Source organism: Tachypleus tridentatus, chromosome 9 (assembly GCF_004210375.1).
Source record: "Tachypleus tridentatus isolate NWPU-2018 chromosome 9, ASM421037v1, whole genome shotgun sequence".
NCBI lineage: Eukaryota > Metazoa > Arthropoda > Merostomata > Xiphosura > Limulidae > Tachypleus > Tachypleus tridentatus.
This window is the reverse complement of record NC_134833.1, coordinates 24,630,439-24,653,552: the sequence shown is the minus strand read 5'-3', so window position 1 is coordinate 24,653,552 and position 23,114 is coordinate 24,630,439. Positions and strand designations below refer to the sequence as shown.

At 31.4% G+C, this 23,114-nt stretch overlaps 2 long non-coding RNA genes across 6 annotated transcripts; one reads left to right on the top strand and one right to left on the bottom strand.

The window, feature by feature from the left end:
- The first annotated feature begins 474 nt into the window (after nucleotides 1–474).
- Nucleotides 475–15,155, top strand: LOC143224871 (uncharacterized). The gene is made up of 3 exons (XR_013013479.1): nucleotides 475–885; nucleotides 1,491–1,574; nucleotides 15,022–15,155. It is a non-coding gene; the product is annotated as an uncharacterized LOC143224871 (long non-coding RNA).
- LOC143224870 (uncharacterized) lies at nucleotides 3,948–17,533 on the bottom strand. Of its 5 annotated transcripts, none has more exons than XR_013013478.1 (4): nucleotides 17,415–17,533; nucleotides 14,978–15,113; nucleotides 11,487–11,808; nucleotides 3,948–4,447 (listed from the first exon to the last, which is right to left on the bottom strand). It is a non-coding gene; the product is annotated as an uncharacterized LOC143224870 (long non-coding RNA). The 5 variants fall into 5 exon arrangements; XR_013013476.1 differs by having other exon boundaries at nucleotides 3,950–4,447; nucleotides 11,487–11,602; XR_013013474.1 differs by having other exon boundaries at nucleotides 3,959–4,447; nucleotides 11,487–11,626.
- Nucleotides 17,534–23,114: the final 5,581 nt, after the last annotated feature.

Below are 23,114 nucleotides of genomic sequence, written 5' to 3'. Positions count from 1 at the left end.
GTATGTCAATGGACTCATACTGCTAAACACCGGCTTTCAATCCTTGTGGTCGGCAGAACACATATAGCTAGCTCACTGTGTGCTTTTATGCCTAATTCCAAATAAAGAGTTATAGTATGTATTTTTATTGTTATGCTAAGTCATAGCGATTTTGACTAGCAGGCGTTAATATCGCACTAGATATTTGGATGGAATATTTACGCTAAAAAGTATGTTGTTATTGATTTGTTTAATGTTGCGTTAAAGTCGTTCACAATGTTTAAAGTTTTTTAACGCATCTTGCCGAGAGGCTTAAAGGGAAAAATACGATATGAAGACAGCGTTGATTTGCTGTCAGTGGCTTTGTAATTTGTGTTTGATATATATTAACGATCTAATGTATAAGTTTATCGGAGAGAGGAGTTTAGGATTCTCTTCATCGCATATGCAATACCTATCTAGTTCGCATAACAGCTCATTTTTTCTCCAATTTTTATCGAAATATTTTATTGTACTATGTAGAAGTCCATGTGGTATTGTTTATGTATTACAGTATTTGTGCATGAACTTTGAGGAAGTGGTTTTGGGTACTCTATATGCTTTTGTAATTAATGTATTCTGTAGTGTTTGTAGTTTGGTTTGCAGTTGTTTTTTACTTACGTTAATCCATGCAGGAGCTGCAAAATCTATTACTGGTTTTATATATGTTTTGTATATTTTAATGATGTTTTCAGGTGTTGTTCCATAATTTTTACCAGTTAGACTCTTAGCAGAGTTTATTCTTCGCCAAATTTGAATTTTTATGTTATTTACACGTTTTATCCAGGTAAGTTTAGAATCATGTGTTAGTCCTAAAATTTTGCAGATGTAGCAGTCTGGAGAAGCTCTCCGTTCATGTAAATCTGGGTATGTACTTTCTGATGTTTCGTTGATTTTGAAAATATCACTAATTGTGTCTTTGCTGTGTTTGTTTTAATTCCATATTTTTGGCAGTTTTCACTAAATTTGTTTTGTTGAGGTTGAATGTTAGTGGCTGCAGTTTCTGGTGTAAGCAGATAGCCCTCGAGTAGCTTTGCGAGAAATTCAAAAACAAACAAACTGGCAATAACTTTCATAAGTTAACTCTCGAAGTTTATCTCATATTTAAAAACCTGTAGTGAATCTGTTATTGTTTCATAGCGTCGGAATTTATAAATGCTAGGTTACTGAATTTCTAAAGTGTTTTGGAATGAGTTAGTTATTGTACAACTGAAGTCAGTATGTTTGAAAATAATGATCTCAGTGGTACAGGGTATGTTAATGTGGGGGATAGTTATTATTTTGAGATTGTTTCGATATAATAGTGCTATTCCACGAGAATTAGGATCTTTGGTTTATGTATTATTTATAAGTACGAAGTTTAAATCGGCTGATTTTCTTAAAAAAATATTTGGCTTATACTTATGATATTCTTCTTGTATAAAATTACAAATAATAAATAAAAAACAAACATATTTTCTTATTTTTTTAAGTTCTCGAAGGTGACTAAGATTATCATGTGGTGTAGTAGCTGAAATACTTGGTTCTTTACCTTCCAGACCCTGTTTCCATTCGTTGTAGGTGTATTTTTTTTATTACTTTTCATGTTTCTGTGGATCGTTTATATAGAGTGAAATAATTTTAAACTGTTTATACAATTGTTACATCGTTAATTATTATTATTTAGAGGCTAACAATCTGAGTTTGTACTTTTGTACTTGAAGAAGAAATGTCCTCATATTGAAAACGCTTATGTTATAGGGTATCGTATTTGTGTGTTAAACCGGTTTATTGAACCTATCTGTTTCCCTAAGATTATTATTGTCAACATTATTAAGACATTTATTGTCCCATATTAAAATATTTTTGTTATTTTCTCCCCAGATAGAGCAGTCAGTATTTGAAGTTATATTTATTTCTGTGTAATATAACCAACACTGACATCTAAAGAAATGATTTTCAGTTTATTCGAATTAACTACCCTGAAAAGTGCACTGTTATATAATTATACAAACAATAGAACTCTAGAGAGAGAATGTAATTACCATTTCAAATAAAATAATAATTTCTTCTACAGCTTTTTGAGCTAATTGCTAAACATTTAAATATATAGTGTGGTTTACATTTGTTTTTTAAATTTAGAACCTAAATATTATGTTCGATTGTCTCGTGAATTATGCCTTCTCTTTAACTTACTGGCAAGCGTAAATACAAACAACAATAAAGTATTTCTGAAATTATAATGGGTTTCCTTAACATTTCTCTTGTCTCCTTCAAGCATTTTATCCAAATTCGCTCTCAGATGCTTCCCTATGGCTCAGCGGTATGTCTGACTCAAACCGTTAAAAACAGTTTAGATATTCGTGATGGGCAAAGCACAGACAGCGCATTGTGTATATTTGGGTTCAATTCCAAGCAAATAAAAAATGCTGTCAAGTTTTATGTGGACTCACTGTCTCAGCAAAAGACTTACAATCTATGTGTTATAGGATCAAAGCACATCGTCGAACATCTGTGACGGAAAAATATTGTGATAGTAAAACTCACTATTCCTTGGTAAAAGTTACAGGTGGATACTTTAGACTACTTATCTTCCCTCTCTTTCTATCTGCAGATGAAATATGGACGGCTAGCGCAGCTAACCCTAGCATGTTTGGTATAATGGGGATTCGAACCCGCGGATTACGAGTCGAATGCCTTAACTACCTGGCCACGCTCTGCCCCTAGAATTGTTTTGCGAGAATTTAAACAAGCAATCAGAGGATCCAAATTCACTAGAATACCTATCGTGTCGCCACCATTTCTTATAATAGTGTGTGACACTTTCCACGACTTAAATCTTTCGATAATGAAATAAACATGAACTTTAAATCTTCTTTAAAATATAAAAAGTCAAACAACAAGTTGTAATTTAATATTTTATCAACATAAAAATAAAGTTAGATGTTTATATCTTCTGTGCCTTTAAACATCAATTTAGTTGAGACAGCCTTCAAAAATAACGCAGTTAGTTCCATTGTAGTCTGTATATATTTAGAGATAAAATCCAGGGTTCGATTATCTGGGATGAGCAAGGTACGGATACATTGTATAGTTTTGGAAACAAGTAAAAAACTAATTCTTACAGTTGCTCTTTTAAAGCACAAAATTTAAATATGTGAATTATTTTTCCTGAGATCAGTGTAAAATTTCCCCGTCGATTAGAAATATTATGACATTACGTTTCCATAAGAAGATGATTTTAAGGTTGAGGGTTTATGTTTTTGCATATATATAATAGTATTGTTTATTTTCTGTCCACGAAACAACTTCGCAAGGTGTGGATGGATATGATGGTTCATTAGCTCCATGTAGAAGTACATACAGTTTTTAGGTTTGAATTTTGCGCTTTGCGGCTTTTATGGCCGTTTTTGTGTTTTCTACTACGACCTTACCTTCTGACGATGGATCGTTCATGGGGTTTACGTGAAAAAAATAAACTTTCAATTTTGCGGTTTCTACAGGGATTTTTTTACAATTAATTGCGTATCAGAGAAACAAATTTTATGTCTTACGACAACTTTTCTGTAATCACAAATTAACATAACTTCTGTCCAGGAGATGGATACTTCTGGTTGTTAAGTAAGAATTTCACAAAAGAAAAAATTCTAAATTACTAGAACCGAAAACTTCATGCAGTCTTTGCACATTGCCCTACAGATGGCAAAATGAACATTTGAAGGGCGAAATAGCACAAGATGGATATTGTTTTTCAAGCACAAAACGATTTGTTCCTGCTATTTGCGTTTTCTTCATCGCAGAAAGTAAAACCCTAGGTTTAAGCCTTTTCAATCTGTAAGCTTATCGATGACCAACCAAAAGCGTGTAAGATGGATACCGTGAGTACACGAACATTGCAACAGTGAATTTATCTTACAGCTAGCTCTATTAGTACTGTGCAATGTTGTTTCGATATTTTGAATAGTGTTGTATTTTAATGTGGTATTTGCAGCCTTAAGGTACACGTATTGTCCACGCTTGTTAACATTTAGGATAGTTGTTCACATTTTAAAACATATTGTTCAAAATCAGCCCAGTCTCTAAGCACCAATTCCATTTGGTATACTGTTTACAGTAATAGGTTAATTATATATTGAAATCAATCATTTTGTTTATCGAGTCTCCTTAAAGATTCTGAGACAAACTATTACTTTATTAAAATTTATAACACGTAGAAATAGTTTTCAGTACAGTGACGTTTATAAAACATTTGATATTTGTGGCTAATACGCCAGTTAACATAACCTTCAAATATGGTGCAATATACACTCAATAAAAGCAAGAAATCATGTACCACATAAATATACTAGTTAGTCCCCTGTGTTCCCTGGTGGAACAGCGGAAGGTTTACAAATATCTGGTGTTCAATTCCCAACAGTGGACACTACAGAGAGCTCAGTATGTCTTTGATCTAAAAGAAAGAGAACAAAAATAGCCAATCCTCTATTAATGTCTATAAGTTAAGTTTACTTATTTTTTAGAAAATAAAAGCACACATTTACCTCCGACGATAGCTTAAGAATGATGAAATAACAATATAAATAATTCATTTTATGAAATACTTTAAGTTAATTAATAATCATATATATCTTTCCTTTTGTCTCTTTTCAAAACAGTATCATAATAATATCATTATTCAGGGTTGTAAGGTATTCACTGAGGTGGTTGAAAACTAAATTTTAAACTGTTAGAAGGATAATAACAAAATAATTTGAATATTTTAGTCTACTTTTAAAGCAACATTTATAATTGTTAGATGAAAGTTGCTACTATCGCATTTACGTTGTCTGTTCCTCTGGCATGGCCTAGCGCGTTAAGGCGTGCGCTTCGTAATCTGAGGGTCGCGGGTTCGCGCCCAGTCGTGCCAAACATGCTCGCCCTCCCAGCCGTGGGGGCGTTATAATGTGACGATCAATCCCACTTTTCGTTGGTAAAAGAGTAGCCCAAGAGTTGGCGGTGGGTGGTGATGACTAGCTGCCTTCCCTCTCGTCTTACACTGCTAAATTAGGGACGGCTAGCACAGATAGCCCTCGAGTAGCTTTGTGCAAAAAACAAACAAACAAACCTCTGGCCCCATGTGGTACAATGGGATATCTGCAATTTTACAACACTAGAACCTGGGTTTCAATACCCATGGAGGGCAAATTGCAGGCTCTTTGAAATTTTATACCAAATTCCAATCAAAACATGTCCAGATGATTAGGGCACTTGACTCTACATCTGAGAGTCGCAAATTTGAATCACCATTACATCAAATGTACTCACCCATTCAGCTGCAGGGGCATTATAAGTCACGGTACATCACACTATTCCTTGATAAAATATTAGCTCAAGACCTGTTGTTGGATGGTGATAACTAGCTGCTTTCCTTCTACTTTTTCACTGCTAAATTAGCGACTGCTACCGCAGCTCTCTCATATATAGTTTGTGTGAAATTCAATCCAAACAAACAAACTGCTCCCTCTCTGTGGCAGGTTAAAATTTCTGTGGTCTCAGGAGCTAATAATTTTGTGGTCCCTACATCTTATTTAGTTTTACATAGAATAAAATCATCAATGGGTTCCCATTAAGACCATAGGCAGTGGAGCTGGGTCCCATCTACCCCTTACCTAAATTTGCCAATGTTCCCTCTACCAGTTAAGAGCTTATAATGTAACTTTGTACTCAACAACAAACAAAATATTTTTGGGATATAAATGCCTATTACACCTATTGTCTTTCAAGTAATGTTTATATGAAGAAATTACAAGTATATTCTTCTACATTCAATTTTTTTTTTAATATCCAGAAATTTTCTGATATAAAATTTACTGGGGTCATGTTTAAAACACTGAGAACACAAAACAGGAAAAATAATAAAGATAAAACACAACCACATAAGTGTAGAGTACACAAGTAACTGTACGTTTAAAATCATATCATCAAGAACCAATCAACAGAGAGAACATTACCTTTTATGGAGATTAATCACAGACTATAAAACTGTAATTAATTGCTATGATAGAGAATAAACGTTTATTATTGTACCCAGGATATAACATACAGAGCTAAAAAAGATATTCATTGATTACTGTACCCATGATATAACATAAAGAGGTAGTACAGATAAACATTGATTATTCTATCAAGGATACAACATAGGGAGGTAGAAAAAATGAAAACTAATTATTGTACCCAAAATATAACATACAGAAGAAGGAAAGATGATCATTAATTACTTTACCCAGGATATAACATAGAAGGAAAAGCAGATAAACATTGAATGTTGTACCCAAGATATAACATTCAAAGGTAAAACAGATAAATATTGATCAGTGTACCCAGGATACAACAAACAGAGGTACAACAGATGAACATTGATTTCTGTACCCAGGATGTAACATACTGACTCAATACACATGAACACTGAGTACTGTACCCAGAATATAACAGACAGAGGTAGAACAGATGAACACTGACTATTGTACCAAGGATATAAAAAAACAGATGTAGTGCAGATAAACATTGATTATTGTACCCAGAATATAACGGACAGAGGTAGAACAAATGAAAATTGAATTCTGTACCCTTGATATAACATACACTGGTAAAACATGAATGTTGATAGCTGTAGCCAGGATATAAGATACAGAAGTAGTGCAGATGAACATGGATTACTGTTATCACGACATAACATAAAGAGTTAAAACAGAAAAACATTTATTCCTCAACCAAAATATAACAGAGTTAGAACATTTTAACATTGATTGCTGTTTCCTGGATAAAACAAAGAGGGGTAAAGCAGATAAACATTGATTATTGTACTCAGGATATAATTTTCAGAGGTAAAACAGATGAATAATCATTAATGTACCCAGGATATAACATAGACAGTTAGAACAGTTAAGCATTGATTCTTCTACAAATGATATAACATATAGAGGTAAAGCAGATAAACACTGAACACTGTACCATGGATATGACATACAGGTAAAGCAGATAAACACAGAATATTGTACCCTGGATTTAAAATACAGAGTTTAAAACAGATAAATATGATTATTGACCCATGAAAAAAAAACACAGGGGTAAAACAGATGATTATTGATTATTTTACCTGAGTATATAACATAAAGAGGTAGTACAGATAAACATTGATTTTTATACCCAGGATATAATATATTGAGGGAAAACACATAAACATTAACTACTGTACCAGGATGTGGCATACAGGTGCATATATGAACATTGATTATACAACTCAGTATATAACATACAGAGTTAGTACAGATGAACCTTTATTATTGTACCCAAGCTATATCATACAGAGATAAAACAGATAAACATTGATTACTGAACCTACAATACAACATACAGTGATAATGCAGATGAACACTGATTACTCTACCCAGGATAAGCATACAGAAGTAGTACAGTGCGGACATAAGCACCTGTGCAATCAACACCTGCGAGTGCATGTACCTATTTTCTCACCTACTTGCGCGTGTACAAAAATGAACACCAGCCTGCACAACTACAAAAGATACACCTGCATGTACATGTATGAAAATATGCACCTGAGCATGTATGTACCAATTTATGCACCTGCGAGTGTATTTACCAATTATGCAACTGTGTGTGCATGTACGAAAAATAAACACTTGTGTGCCCAACTACAAAATCACCACCTGCATGCACTTATAATAATTTGTGCATGTGCTATGTGAAAATGAGCACTTCCACACACATATGCAAATTTACAAGCCTGTGCTTCCAGAAAATAAACACCTGCGTGTGCATGTCCTAAAATTAGCATCTGGTGGTACAGTCTCTGAAACAACGAATAAGTTTTATCTGTTTTCTTTATGGCCCTGTATGGCCAGGTGGTTGAGGCATTGGACTTGAAATCAAATGGTTGCAGGTTCGAATCCAGGTCACACCAAGCATACTCGCCCTTTCACCCAAGGGGCATTATAATGTGTGGTCACTCTCACAATTTGTTGGTAAAAAAAATTGGCACTGAGTGGTGATGACTAGCTGCATTCCCTCTAATCATATACTGGAAAATTCAGGTCGGCTATCACAGATTGCCTTTGAGTAGCTTTGTGTGAAATTCAAAAAAACAACATATTTATTTGTCTTCCAATTTTAATTTTAAAACTAAAACGAACTTATTCAATTAACAGAGCCTCTGATTAGAAATCAAGAAGTTTCTGTGATGACGAGAAAACCCACTTGTAGAGAAAAATATATATGTAAAAACAGCTGGTATGGGCAAAGAAAGCTCTATGTAGAGGAATGAACAACATTTCGACCTTCTTTGGTCATCGTCAGGTTCACAATGAAGAAGAAGATCGAAACGTTGTTCACTCCTCAACATGGAGCTTTATCTACTCATACCAGCCAGTTTTACATATCAACAAGTTTATTTTTTCTCAGTTTTTTTTTTTATACATTTCATTTGATACTTTCAGAAACTCTTAACAACAATATTAGATTATGAAATTATTGCTAAGCAGAGTAATATAAATATTATGTTGGAATGCATTGTTATCAAAATGGATTGGCTTTTCACATATAAGAAGTTGTTGTGTAAGGAACTATTTCATTTCTTTGTGCTTCTTTGTTTTTGCTAGATTTTACTATTTAAAAAAATGGGCACATATCTATTTGTCTGTGATTTATATTTATAATTTGTAATATAAAATATCACTTTTTTTTTAGAATGCGTTTTCCACGAGCTTCCCTCATTAGAAAGTTATGCATATACACGTGCAAATTCTTGTTGATAAATGACAATACTCAAATGCAGACCCTCGGGGTTTGCTTAGTATTAGTGCAAACTCTCAGGTTTCTAGATACTTTCCTTAGAGATATGATGATCATATCTCTTTTGTTTATAGATTTTAACACAAAAAGACAAGCACACTCAAGAAGACAAGTTATAATATACTGATGCAAACCCTTAGGGTTCACTTAATGTGGATGCAAAATTTCAAGTTCATAGATTCTTTTGTCGTTGAAGCTATAACAGTAAAACATAAACAGATGCATGTGCACACGTGTTTCTTTCTCTCCTTGTGATTTTTATTTGTAGTATCAGGAACCATTTCTTCTTTATGGTGGTTTTTGCTAGCTGACTTCATTAAGAAGATGCACATGCATGTGGATAAGTAGTACTCAGTTTACACCTTCAGTATCAGAGGAATATTCAGGTGTTAGGTTATTTCTTTTTCAAACTATGGCAGTCACACTTTTTCAATTTGTTTTAAGTTAGCTTCGGCGTCATTATAATAATACACTTCGCATGTGTATCAGTAATAATACTCAGGTGCATATTCTCAGGTCTCACTTGGTATGTTTGTTTGTTTTTTTGAATTGTAGCAAAGCTACACTAGGGCTACCTGTGCTACCCATCCCTAATTTAGCAGTGTAAGACTAATCACCACCACCAACCACCAACTCTTGGGCTACTCTTTTACGAACAACTAGTGAGAATGACCGTCATATTACAATGCCCCACAACTAAAGGGCAAATAATGCCACTCCTCTTTTGCACTTTATCAACAACCTTCAAACCTGCATTTTAAAGAAATTTGTCATCACCACATCTATGTGCAAGTTATTCTAATTACATCAAAATTGTCCATTCCTGTTACTTTTGTCATCATTTTTATTTTTTACACTTATAGCATCACAGTAGTAACAATTAAACCTACCCTTATAACCACTTGTATCAATTCATGCATTAACTGTAAAATGTTATTTTAATAACCTAATTTTATTTTTATTTTCTTATCTATCTTACCTTGTTGCTGTTGTTCCTTTTATTTTCTAGCATAACAAACCACAATTATAGTATTGCTTGCTATGTTTCTTCACCTTGTAACATTTCTTTTAATGTATTAGACACGTTTTGTTTTTGTTGTTGCAATGCAACTTGTGATTTGAATTGTTACCTTATATCCTGTTGTTTATCAAATGTCTTGCACTTATAGAAGATTTAAGTGATTTACCTGAAAGCTTGTGCATTAATTTGAAAATGCTAAAAAAGTAGAGACAGTCCAAATATATTATTTAATACAAAGAAAGCTTAGTTTTGAAATAAAACAGTTCATCTAAAAGTAACAACATTAAACCTGTTAACATTAGTTCAATAACAAAATGTGATGTTATTTACTTCAAAATGTTTCTAGCATTGTCAATCAGCAAAGGCAAAATTTATTTTTCTCACTGCTGGAAGTAAAGGTTCACACTGATTTATTAATAACCTGGGCTCCAGAGGAATCATTGTTACAGTTTTGTTTTTAAACTTTAGGCCTTGCAGATATTTTAATGTGATGTGGATTGCATTACACTTTTACTCATGTCATGAAATAGCACTGTTAATGAAAAAAACACAGGTTTGTGTTTTCAATTTCTGTATGTCACTCATTAAGAAAGTAGTTTCATATTGAACTTAAATTATTCTAACATATATTTTTATTAATTTATTGCAACTTGACAAACACATTAAAACCAATTTTACTGTTCTGTGATTCAAAATTTTGATTATTAGTTCTTTTGAGAACCATTTGTTGTGATAATTATTAACCATCAAAATTTGTAAAAAACACACTACACATTCCTTCCAAATCCTCATGTTTGATCCTTATTCGGGTACTGTTCATTTTTGGCATTTTAACTGAATGAGTTCAATAAACAGAAGAAGTTGAAATGCAAAATACAATATATTAAAGACAGGAAAAATATCATTATTAAAAAGACAGTAAAAAGTTTCGTCCTGCAGTGTTGTCTTATTGGAATAAGAATATTGAAATAAAGTCATCCAATTTAAAACATTTAATACAATTAGGGTTCGGGGAATTTATCATAAGAATAAATATAAATTATATTTGTAATTTCCTTGATGTATTATTAAATATTTTATTTAATTTCCTTTTATATTATTTACAGTGTGTATGATTTTAAAATCATTTATTCTATGTGATATTATTAAGAAAAAGAATAACTCAAAAGTTGGTGGGAGTGGGGGTGATGACTAGTTCCCTTCTCTCGTCTTTTAGCACTGAACTGAGAAGACCTCGTGCTGATAGCCCTCATGTTTTTTGAATAAAAATCATGTCTACTTGAAATAAAAAGAAATAGCTTCTATTTTACGTTAAGCAAGAAGCTACACTTCAAACATGGAAAATGTTTGAGCTTTGAAACTTTTATTGCTTTTGTACACGACAGTGTGATCATAGTGATTTCTGAGCAGTGGTAATATATAAACTTCACTGCTGTTTTATTTCAAAAAGAAACACAATTCATCTACGATTTTAATGTTCTGATTACAGCTGCAGGACACGCAACCTTAATTTTGATGAATGCTGGCTTGTGGTGCATTACACAAATAACAACAGTGGATTCAAAATAACAGTATCCTTCTATCATGTTCTGCTGATATTATTTTCTAAACTTATACTTACCAACAATATGCGAGTGGTTTTCATCATTTGTTTGTAGGTTCCACAAAGCAAGTTACTGCATCAGTTCTGCATGTTGAAGTTCTTTTAGCTCGTAAAAGATGTCTTGGCCTTATTTCCTGTGTTGAAAACAAATGTTGCTGCTGCAAATATACAAATGAAGAAATACAAATACTTGACTTCTGATTTAGCAGCTGTGATAAACTTAGCTGTCACTTAATCTGTGACAAATTGGTTCTTCTTCTCCAGTTATTGTATGGGTATCTCAGAAATTGTTTCCAGAACAAATTGTTCTATGATCCTCTGGATGGCACTATTGCAGTATCTGTCATACACAGACCAATCATTTATTTAATATACTTTTCATGAACATGAAACTCAACTAGTCTTATTCAAGGTAACAGAAGTTTCTTTCTAAACAAATATATCCTGAAATATCTTTGTGTACAGAAGTAATGACAGAATATTTTTTTAGGCCTTGTTCAACTTAATTTCAAATGTGCTATAGGAAGTTAACAGGAAGAACAACAACAAAATAGATATTTTCCCATATTTATACAAAAGAAATATTAATTACAAATATAATTTCATTTTAAATTTAAGCTTTGTGCTTTGATCTTTGATATAACACTTTTGTGATAAGGAAGGAATAATATTTACCTTAAGTTGTATACTATTGTTATGGTTCTGTATTTTGTTTTCTTATCCATTACATTAAACAGGTAAGCTTGTGTTTTACTTTAACAGTTTAAAATATTACTGAAAAGTAAACTGATATGTATTTTCAGTCTTGACAGTTACCCTATTCCAACTTTTAGAAGGGCTGACACAAAGTTTCTAGGGGGAATATTGGCCACCATGTTATTTAAGGTTTTTAATCTCATTGGAAAAACTGCATAATGTCTCCTGATTTTAGTAGGAGCATCTTTAGAACAAGGTCAGCCAGTTTACAAAAAGTTATTCACTAAAGTCATAATTTAACACAAGACAGGGATATGTACTGTGTCTTTCTAGCCAGGTTTACTAGGCATTTCATTCCTTTGATTTTCGTCTCCCTGTAAAATTAATATAAAATGTGTTCTCTGATTTTACTGCATCCACTGTGAAGAATCAATTCCAAACTTAGATACTATATGTTTGTAAGCTTTCAGCTGACCAACTGACTAATAGAGACTGTAGTGTTAATTTAAAGCAACAAAATAATCAGGTTTAGTTTACTGCCTTGATGTGCTATACATTTTCATCCTCAGTGTGATTTTGTGTTATTTCACTTGTGTCTATAAAACTTTCTTATACAAGTAATAAATAAACTTTGGTTTTGTAATTGATTTCAAGAACCATTGCTGCAAGTAAAATGCAAGGCCTAAAGCAACAGGCTAGTCAAATAGGCCTATACAGTGTAGCCAGAAAGATTGCAATCCACTAATGTATTATTTTTCTAAATTAAGTCCTAGTTTATGTGATTTATCAATGTTTCAAATTATTAATTATGATACCTTTGTTTAGCTTATGCCATAATTTATTAGATTAAGTAATATTCAAGTTAACTGAATAAAAAAATGTTACTTTAATTTAAATATTACCCCCAAATTTAAATAATGTCCCCCACCTTTAAATTAAAAACCATTCTCTTCATAAGTTAACAGCAGTGATGTAATAGTGTGGAAACAGCTTTCTACTACATTTCTGTTTAAGCAGAATGCCATTCCCTTGCAACCCTCACAATTTCGAACAACTGAGACCTTAGAAATTTCTAACTTCATGAAATTTTGTCCACCTTTAGAAGAATGATTCATTAACCCTTTCATTCAAGTTGTATTTATTAAAATATAGTAAAAGAAATGACTGGAAAATAAAATTGTGTAGTTCTGTTAGTTATAATTCCAAATAACTTATGGACAGAGTTTATACTTTTCATACTTATTTGCTGTAGTTATCATGTTATAAGCAACTGACTTGGAAACTTAAGAGAACACTCAGGACTTTTTCATCATGGATCATGAAACTCCACAGTAAATCTCCCAAGATATTCCACTTCTAATCTTTTGACACATATTTCCTATGTTTATTTTACTCTCAGCAGCTCAAGTAGAAACCTTGTGAAAATCAAACAATGAATTTCCACTGATCACATTACTGTTAAGTAACACTCTACTTTGATGTTACTGATAGTTATTTTCCCAGCTTTGAAGACAATAGTATATTATATGTAATTTAGTGATTCTCTAAAGTATTGTATAGAAATGGGAGAAAATAGTTTCAACATTTCTCTATAGAAAGTGTGATCTGATTCAATAAACTTGTTAGTTATCCTCCCTGATTGGTTGGGGTTAGCATTATAGATGTCAAAGTGTGCAAGAGCTTTTGAACATTGTCTTTTCTATTTTACCATACTTACAACAGTAGCAAATTTAGTTTCCAGTAGTATAAAACGGAAAGAAGAAATGAAAAAATGACACATGTTGAAACTAGATGAGTTGTAAGTTCATTCATAACTGTTTCAGCTGATTAGAAATGTTAAATGTCTTAGTGTTACCATTTCAAGTTAATTAGTAGTAACATTGATAAAGATCAATCAAAATTTGACCAGTGTTTATATAATGTATTAAAACTACCTCTTCTTTCCAAAACCATGCACAGAAAATATTACTACAGTTTATGCAGACAAGTTAATTTGCTGCACTATACTATTTTAACAAACAATGTAAAGTCAAAATTCTTGGAATACCATTAAGGAAATGAAGTTTATAGCAATAACTGGCAGATAGCAACAAGATGTTTCAATCATAGTAACCTATAACTAGTATTATAAAAATATTAGACAACAGTGTTTCACAGATTCTTTTCATGAACTAACTGGATCAAGGTCAGGCATTTCTAATTTCATTCCAAACATAATTTCTGAGCTATGTACTTTAGAATTCAACAAGTGGCCAGCATAGAAAAATCAAGGCTTTGATGAAAAGGTAATAGAACTCCTTGAAAAATGTTTCAGATTGTCATTTTCAAACTTAATTGCTGCATATAGAGAATTTCTGAACATTGGGCACCAAATTACATCTGATCTGAACCGTTTAATTGGGTGTTCAAAAACCATCTCATTATAGCTAATATTCCTGAAATTTGTGTTTTAATATATAAGAAATGTGATAAATATAAATAATACTAACACTTTTAAAACATGTTCCCCAACTTCTTTATTTAACACTGCACCACTGCTTAGTGATATGTTTACTGACTTGCAATGCTAAAATCTGGAGTTTCATTTCTTGAGGTTGATAGTGCCTGAAACCCATTGTATATCTCTGCACGAAGACTAATAAACACTAATAAATTAAATATTGTTCACAAACTCTTCTTATGTGAAACAAGTGATTTCACTGTTATCTCATGATTACTTGCAGTCCTTTAATTAAACTTGCATCTTAAAATAGTGATATGACACCTCGCATACAACTTGTAATGTACATGAATTATAAAACATGACTAGATACCAACGATTTATCTTCTGTCAAGTAAACCAAAATATCTTTTCCAGACTCCTCCACAAATTCCTGGGACTTCTTCATAGTCAAAGAAGGCTTAATCTTGAAAGAATGAAGTTTCATCTTCAGTTATCTTCCCTGTAATCTATGTTTTAGATAACATTTCTTAGTTTGATACAAAAGTTTTGTGTATAATTTCAATGAATATTAGACATGATTTGTTAAGATGTCAAAACCTTGTCAATGTTAATGAACTGCAATTTGGATGAAAATCATCATAAACTGGAAAATATTGTGTCATAAATGAATGTTTTAGCTGTAATAGCACTTTAATGTGATTGATAAGAAGTGCTTAACAGAACACTATTCACTTATTAACACGATTCACATAAGCTTGTTCTTTGAAATCACAATAAATCAGATTATGTTGCTCTGTTATATATATTTCTATAACCCAAAACCTATAAGAATATTGTATATTGAAACTATATTTTATTACTTTTATGGAAAGAACATCAGTTTTAAAATATAGTAACTTATTATTTTACAAAGATTTTACCTTCCCATTTCCCAAGTACAGGATGTAACAAAATTGATTGTTGTTTTCAGACCACAAGCACATAAAATGTTAAAACAATATTAAAGTCATTCTTTGATTTGTTTATTTATTAAGACTTTTCTGCACCTTAAGACTATAATCCCAATATATCAAATTTACTTTTAAATATTAAAAATAAAGTTGTAGCTTATGTTATTGCCTGTCACTCAATGTTAATTTTAATAAAATATATGATAGTCAAAAGATAAATGGCCATTACTCTAGTAAATATCATTAAATCACTGTCTTGATGCCCACAGTTGTCAGAGCACAATTAGTCCATTCTGTAGACTTAGACTCAACAGCAAACAAACCATTTTGACTTAGCTATTGAAATTTGAGAAACAAAACACATGCTAAAGTAATATTGTTTAATAATGTATGAAAAAATTATAAAATCTTATTTTTGTTTTTCCAAAGATATACATCTAATAGACCCAAAGTGCAAAAAGAACATATTATAGTTTCATAACATTAAATGACCAGAAACTTTTCATCTCCACCTTTTCACTATTGGAGATTAGAAGTGCTATAGTTTGGATTCCCAATAAAAACACTGACCCTCAAACACATAGCAAATTAGCAATCACGTCATTTTAACACGTACATGAAAATTAAGCCAAAATATATTGCCTCCATATGCATTAGAGTCAATATAACTTGAAATAACAAAATTATTTCTTTTTAGTTTACCAGCATCAGATACTTTTTACCTAAATATTTACCTTTCATATTTATGTTAAAAAAGAACCATTCAGTGAAATAACATATTTAAATGTGATTGCTATCATTACTGTAAATCATAAACTGATCAAACAAATGAAATTTCTATTTCAGTACACTCCATCATTATCTAGTGTATAAAGCATGTTTTAAATACTGTGACTTTTATGAGTTATAAATCTTTTTAAATATAAGGTCAGAGGTAGATACTATACAAATGTAAACAAATGGTAGTTTATTTTATAAATAAAACTTATCTCTCCCTTCTTTACAAATTTATGAAATGGTGTTTAAAAGGAATACACTCCATCATGATCTGGACCTTCACCTGATCCACTTTGTATAAAGTTACAACAGAATGAGTTCTTATACACAAAACATAAACTACAAAAACAATTACTTTAACAAAAAAATAATAATGCAGAGAAGTCAACATACTTTTCCCATCTTATATAAAACTACTAAAAACTTCCATAATTTCAAGGAAAGCCTTAATATACCCAAAATGTAGCAGTGAATTTTTAAAACTTTTCACATAAAGGAGGAAGGAAGCTTTATTACAAATCAATGACAAAAAAAGAAAATATTGCACTTTTTGCAATCAACATGAAAAATACAGTTTTGAACCATTTGTGTTAATAACTAAAAAAAGCAACAAAGTTTACAGGTTTCATAATACAAGGTAAGAGGTAGATATTATAAAAATGTAAATAGATCACAGTTTACAGGTTTGTAGCTTTGTTTTTTACTGACAAATTGTATCAGTGAATACAGAAAATATAATTAAACATTACAAATTTGATGGAGGCCAAATCAAAACTTACAATTAGTAATTTGGAATTTTATGAGTTATTTTATCAAGACAAATAAACTTAAAACCATATCATAACATTTATAATTTTATTTTGTATGCAATTTTGGATTAATTATCAGAGAAATTTTTAAAAATAAGATATTCAGGGATGGATAGGATTAATACTGAAAATTCAGGAAATATCAGTGAAAAAGGAGAGATATCTCCAGGAAAACTAACTGTAATAAAACTACTAAGTTACTTCAATATATACAATCAAAGAATAAATTCTAGAGCATATCTCAAGAGTGCTTTTCAATTAAACAACCTACCTAAAGCCAGAATACTTTGATTATCACTAGACAGAACTGTCGCATTCAGGTTTGTAATATCTCCAGCATCAGTTTCCATACATTTCTGATCTTTACTACTCAGTCTTTCCATGATAAAATGTGGGGAATTTTTCTCTACAATTATTAACATGTTAAAAGAGTTGGAGATGCTACAGTTTACTTTTCCAGATATTCAGTAGCTGTAAATTAAAACATATAACAATCCACAGAGATATAGAAATGAACATATTTGTTAACCAAGATTTTCTGCTTCATCCATATAATTGTTTCAAAATGTATTCTGACAAAGCAATCTTAACAGGTTCATAACATCCAAGCTGTAAAAGTTGAAATATTACACATACATGTACTACTTTCTTCATATTATGTGGTAAATTTAAATTTATAATTTATTATGACACTAGAGGTATGAAAATAGGTTATATAATTCTGATAAAATAACTTCAAACATTTTAACAGAAACAATTAATTTAAAATATGCCATTCAGAACTAAAGTAATTTTGGCAGCTGTCATAAACTTTATCCTAATGGAAATCACAATAAAATCAAGATTAATATACAACTAAACTGTCAATTAGCTACTATTTCTAATAACAATCTTAAATCACCATTTTCATGTTGTAAGAATAATGATAACATTTGAGCAGGTATTTGTTTTTCTCAAAAATGTATAAAGAAATAACATTTAACAAAACAAATTACAACAGAATTTATAATGTTAACATAGCATGAAAATAGTCTTTAAATAAACACTTCTACAAAAACATTTTAACTAGTCTCCTGATGAACTACAAAGTTACTGACCTACTTGTGTTTGTTGATCTTTTTCTCATACTCCTATACTGATTAGCAAGTGAAACTCAAAATTACTATTTCCAATTATTTCTGTTTGTTAATTATTCCAACACTCAATTAATAGAAATTTCAATCATATCAGTTATCAGGAAACTAATCAAAATTACCATTTCCAGTTATTTCACCTATCCAGATGAACCTATTCATTCATTTTGAACAACTGACAAGATCCCACAACCAAAACTTTTTTTCTGTGCAACTACTTACTAGAACATAGACAACTGGTTTTTAATGTATTTGATAAATGTAGTTCTCGATTAATCAATAATCATATGATGGCAATCACTCAGTTCAAGTGAGAAGGCATGTATGAGAAAATTGAGTTCCAAGAAAGCAGAGTATGACAAACATTTCCTGTATAAAAGGTACAAATCTTTCACACAGGAGACTGTGATAGAAATAAGAATTTATCTGAATTTCATTTTGTAATGAAAATTTTAATCATAGATATAAGAATGTCCTATATCATAGCTTTTGAGCTAGAACTCTCATATGACCTAATATGAGAAAGGAGAAGAGAAAATATCAAAGGACATGTAAAGGCTATTGAAATACATCAGTGATAAGTGACCATAAAGCACGGAAGTATGGTGGGTCTATGGATTCCTATAAACTCAATAGTTGGTCTCAAAATAATGTACTAGGTTGCATAAAACCTAAAACACTGGGAACTTGCAAGTAATTGTTTCTTCAGAGTTGCATCTATGTTGAATACAAATACTGACCAAAATATTATGGTGTACTCTCACGGGCACCATCTTACAAGACAAAGAGATTTTTAAAACATATGCAAAATTGGAGGTTCAACTGATTACAATACATCTACATGTTTCCAACAGCTCTTGAAAACACAAACTGTCTTAATATGAAGTGTTAAGTATGAATATTTTAATCATAATCTTTCACAATTTAGATTTAATTAATCCTGAAACTTAGTTAAACGACAGACTTGAACATATTTCTAACATTTGTTCCTACACACCTGTATCTTTAGTCATGTACCAAAACTAATTTGAAACTGATCTTAAACTTGCCACACTATCCAAAAGCCTAGTTTTAAATTGTGTGGTACACATTCCAAATGTCATGTATCTAATGCCAGAGTTTGGAAAACATAACTTGATTCATGAATATACTTCAAAATCTTGGCACAGATTCACTCTATGTAACTAATAACAGCCAAATTATGATAAATTTGAATTCATAACAGAACTAAATGCTGAAATAATCAATTAAAACTGGTATAATAAAATCCTTTTTTACAATTTTAGAAGCTTTAAATCAACATACAAGTGGCTATAATTTTGAACACACATTTCTAAATACAAAAGTACACAGTTAAGACCAGGATGGTAATATAATCATAACTTTTTTATTTTAATGTTTAGAGAAACCTTTTAATGTTTTAAGCACTATAATTATAAATTTAAAGTTGATTCAGTTTGTAAGAAGAAAAAAAATGTGCAAACAAAAAACAAAATAGTAAATGAATAGTTAAGTCTGATTACATCAGTTGTGACAAAAACGGTCACATGTCAAAAGCAACATACATACTTGAATTTGTTTCAGGGTAAAAAGTATCAAGACAGCTATTAATCAGCTTCTGAGTATCTTGTATATTCTTCTTTAACAAATACATTAAAATGGGGAAAAGATATATAGTTCTAGTGTGTTGGAAAATATTACTTTTATGTTATTGTGATAACGTTATACACAAGTCACTACTTCATAAAGATCTCCATAAACATATACACATACATTTGAAAAACACTATTTATCTACAACTGTTAAACATATGTGAATTGCTGGTAATTACTTGTTTCAAAATGTTAGAATTAAGGAAAATAGACAGCAACAAGAATCCTTCTAATTTGACATTCAACACTGCATGATTCCCAGAAACCTTTTATTTCACTGGGTTTTCACAAAAACATCATCTGAGTTTGTGCAGAGTAGAAAAGAAAGAAACAAAAATTTCCACCAATGGCTACAAAAAAAGACAAATGAAGAAGCAGATAAATTAAAATGGATTGTACACAACTACCAAATTCTTCAACAACAGCCAGGATTTTATTATGCCAACCATACCACTTTAATGACATTACAACAAATGTAAATAAATTATGTAAATATTTATGTAAATAAAAAAATATAAAAAATTCATGCTTAATACACAATTCTGCACAACGAATGACTGGAAACAGATGGCATGGTCTGATGAGCAACATTTTATCTGTCTTATATTAATGTAAGAATAAAATTATGAAAAACATGAAGAAAGATATATCAGTTTGAAATGTGTTTTTCTGACAGGTACTGGAAGTGGTGTAATTGTATGGAAAATGTTCTTGTCATGGAAATGATCTTCAACCTCCTTGTAACAATCAGAGTGTACCTGAACGTGTCCACTTTCTGATGCTGAATCTTCATACTCATAGCTCTTTGAAGACAATAATTTAACAATTCAATCCATTTTATTGTTTGAAACTGATTTTAAAAGATGACTAGACAAATTACCAGATCTCACAACACTGATCATCACATTTACTACCATAATCCTTTACTGACATCAATAAAGCAATATTTTATATTAAACTCCTACCCTAATAATGTTAAATACCTTAATCAAATGTCACACCTAAAAAAACTGAGACAGTACCCCAGCCAACATATTATCCTGACAGCTCTTCTCTGAACCTTTTCCAACAATTCAATATCTTTGTTGAGGAATGGAGCACAAAACTGTGTACAATACTCTAAATAAGGTTTTATGAATGATTTATACAGTGAAACAATTATATCTCTTGTCACATATTCAAATATTTATATAGATGCTATCCAAAATGCTATCAGCCCTACTGCTGACTACAATACACTGTTTAAATAACTTCAGTGATTTTGTGATCACAACACCAAGATTTTTTCTTCAACCACAGTTTTTAAAGTTGAATTATGAAAATCTACATGCATCACCTTAATTTTGAATAGTTAAACATTATCTGTAATTTACTGACTCAATGCATCAAGTTTTCTGAATCCCCTTGTAGGTCTGCAGCATCTTTGATACAGGTAGCCAACCTAAAAATATTAAAATTATCTGTTAACTTTTATTAGTCATTCCAGAGTCCATATCATTAATACCAATCATAAACAGCAGAGGGCCCAGCACATAGCCTAGAAGCACATTACTTGTAACTATCACACAGTCAGACCTGGCTCTGTTTATTACTATTCTCTGTTTTCTATAATACTGACAATTTTATTTTCAATTTAATAACGTTTCCCTCATACCCACAGGTTTAATTTTTGTAACAAGTCTTTTATGAGGTACACACGAACATGGCGTATACCTAAATATATGCCCTGGTCTCTCTTCCACACTATAGGGCTCCTTACTTCACAAGCAAAATCCTTAAGTTTATTTAAAAGAACATCATCGGCTATATATTCTGGTACTTCCATAAAAAAACAGTAATAGTGCGTTTAGTTACACCATTTACAACAAGACCAGCATCGACAGCTAGGTCCACGTCAGCAGGGAGAACAAAAGTTACCTCATAACCTCCCGGGCGAGGAACAACAGCAGTAACCGAAGCAGCACCAAACGTATTCATAACAGCATGGATCACGTCCCCATGGTTTGAATTGGAAGTTTCCACAAACACCGTGCGATGCATTACTTCCATACTTGTTGAGGAGCTGAACACATATTCAACAAATAGCAAAAGCACGAAAACTAGAAACAAAAATTAACTGTACGCTCACTAGGCAGCTACTAAACTCACACTAAGGCTATCAGGGCGAGAGAAAAAACACGTCTGCACTCGAGGACGAGAACCGGCGCTTTCAACGTGGTATGAACGATGACAGTTTCATTCTTTCTTATTTGGTGTTTTAAGTATTACCCTGAAAGAAAATCGTTGTTGCAGCCTAAAATTTCCTAGTGTTAGCTCTTCCATCCACCAAGGATATCTTACAACTGTAGGTTTGGTAGCTCAGGGGTACGTAACCTTGAGAAACACTTCAGTTGGATCTTAAATGAGAGTTGTTTTTAAAACCGTTTCACGCACTGCGTCGTTTAGATAAAACCGAAAGAAAACTTCAAATGTAACTTAATAATAATATGAAAGAGTGTTATTCTTTAAACTGAAAATTAATCTTGATTTAACATTTATAATATATTTTCATATTAAGCATTGATAATAACCTTTACAATTTGCCAACTGTATATATATATATATATATATTTCTTTAGAATTTAAACAGATAATTAGCAAATTATATTATTTGAGCTCCTTACTAGCAGACAAGTAGTATAGTTATATAATAACTACAACTATACAGTTATGTAACAGGAAATCAGCTAGGTTTTTTAACACATTTACCTTATTCAACAATATAGCAAGAAACCTACTGGATTTTCATATGCTATTCAGATCTTATGAGACGGTGCTAACATTTTGATAATCGAATATAATTATAATCTTGTATTAAAACATTTGTTTTGAATTTGGACAAATTCCATTATTTTATTTCAAAAACGACATTATGTACACAAAATAAAAATTAAACATAGATTTGAGTTATGTTTCGGGACATAGACTTTTTTTAATTAAATATCTTTTGGTCTTTTCAGTAATAATGTGACGCACACAGATGTGCCATCTAGACACCGTTAGGTTTGTTTGTTTTTCAATTTCGCGGATACTTGAACTAGGGCTTTCAGCGTTAGCCGTTCCTTAGTTTGAAATGATATACCAGTAGTAGGATTTCCCATTAAAAGCAAAGCTTTTTAATGCACTAAAAACCATGAAAGTTATGAA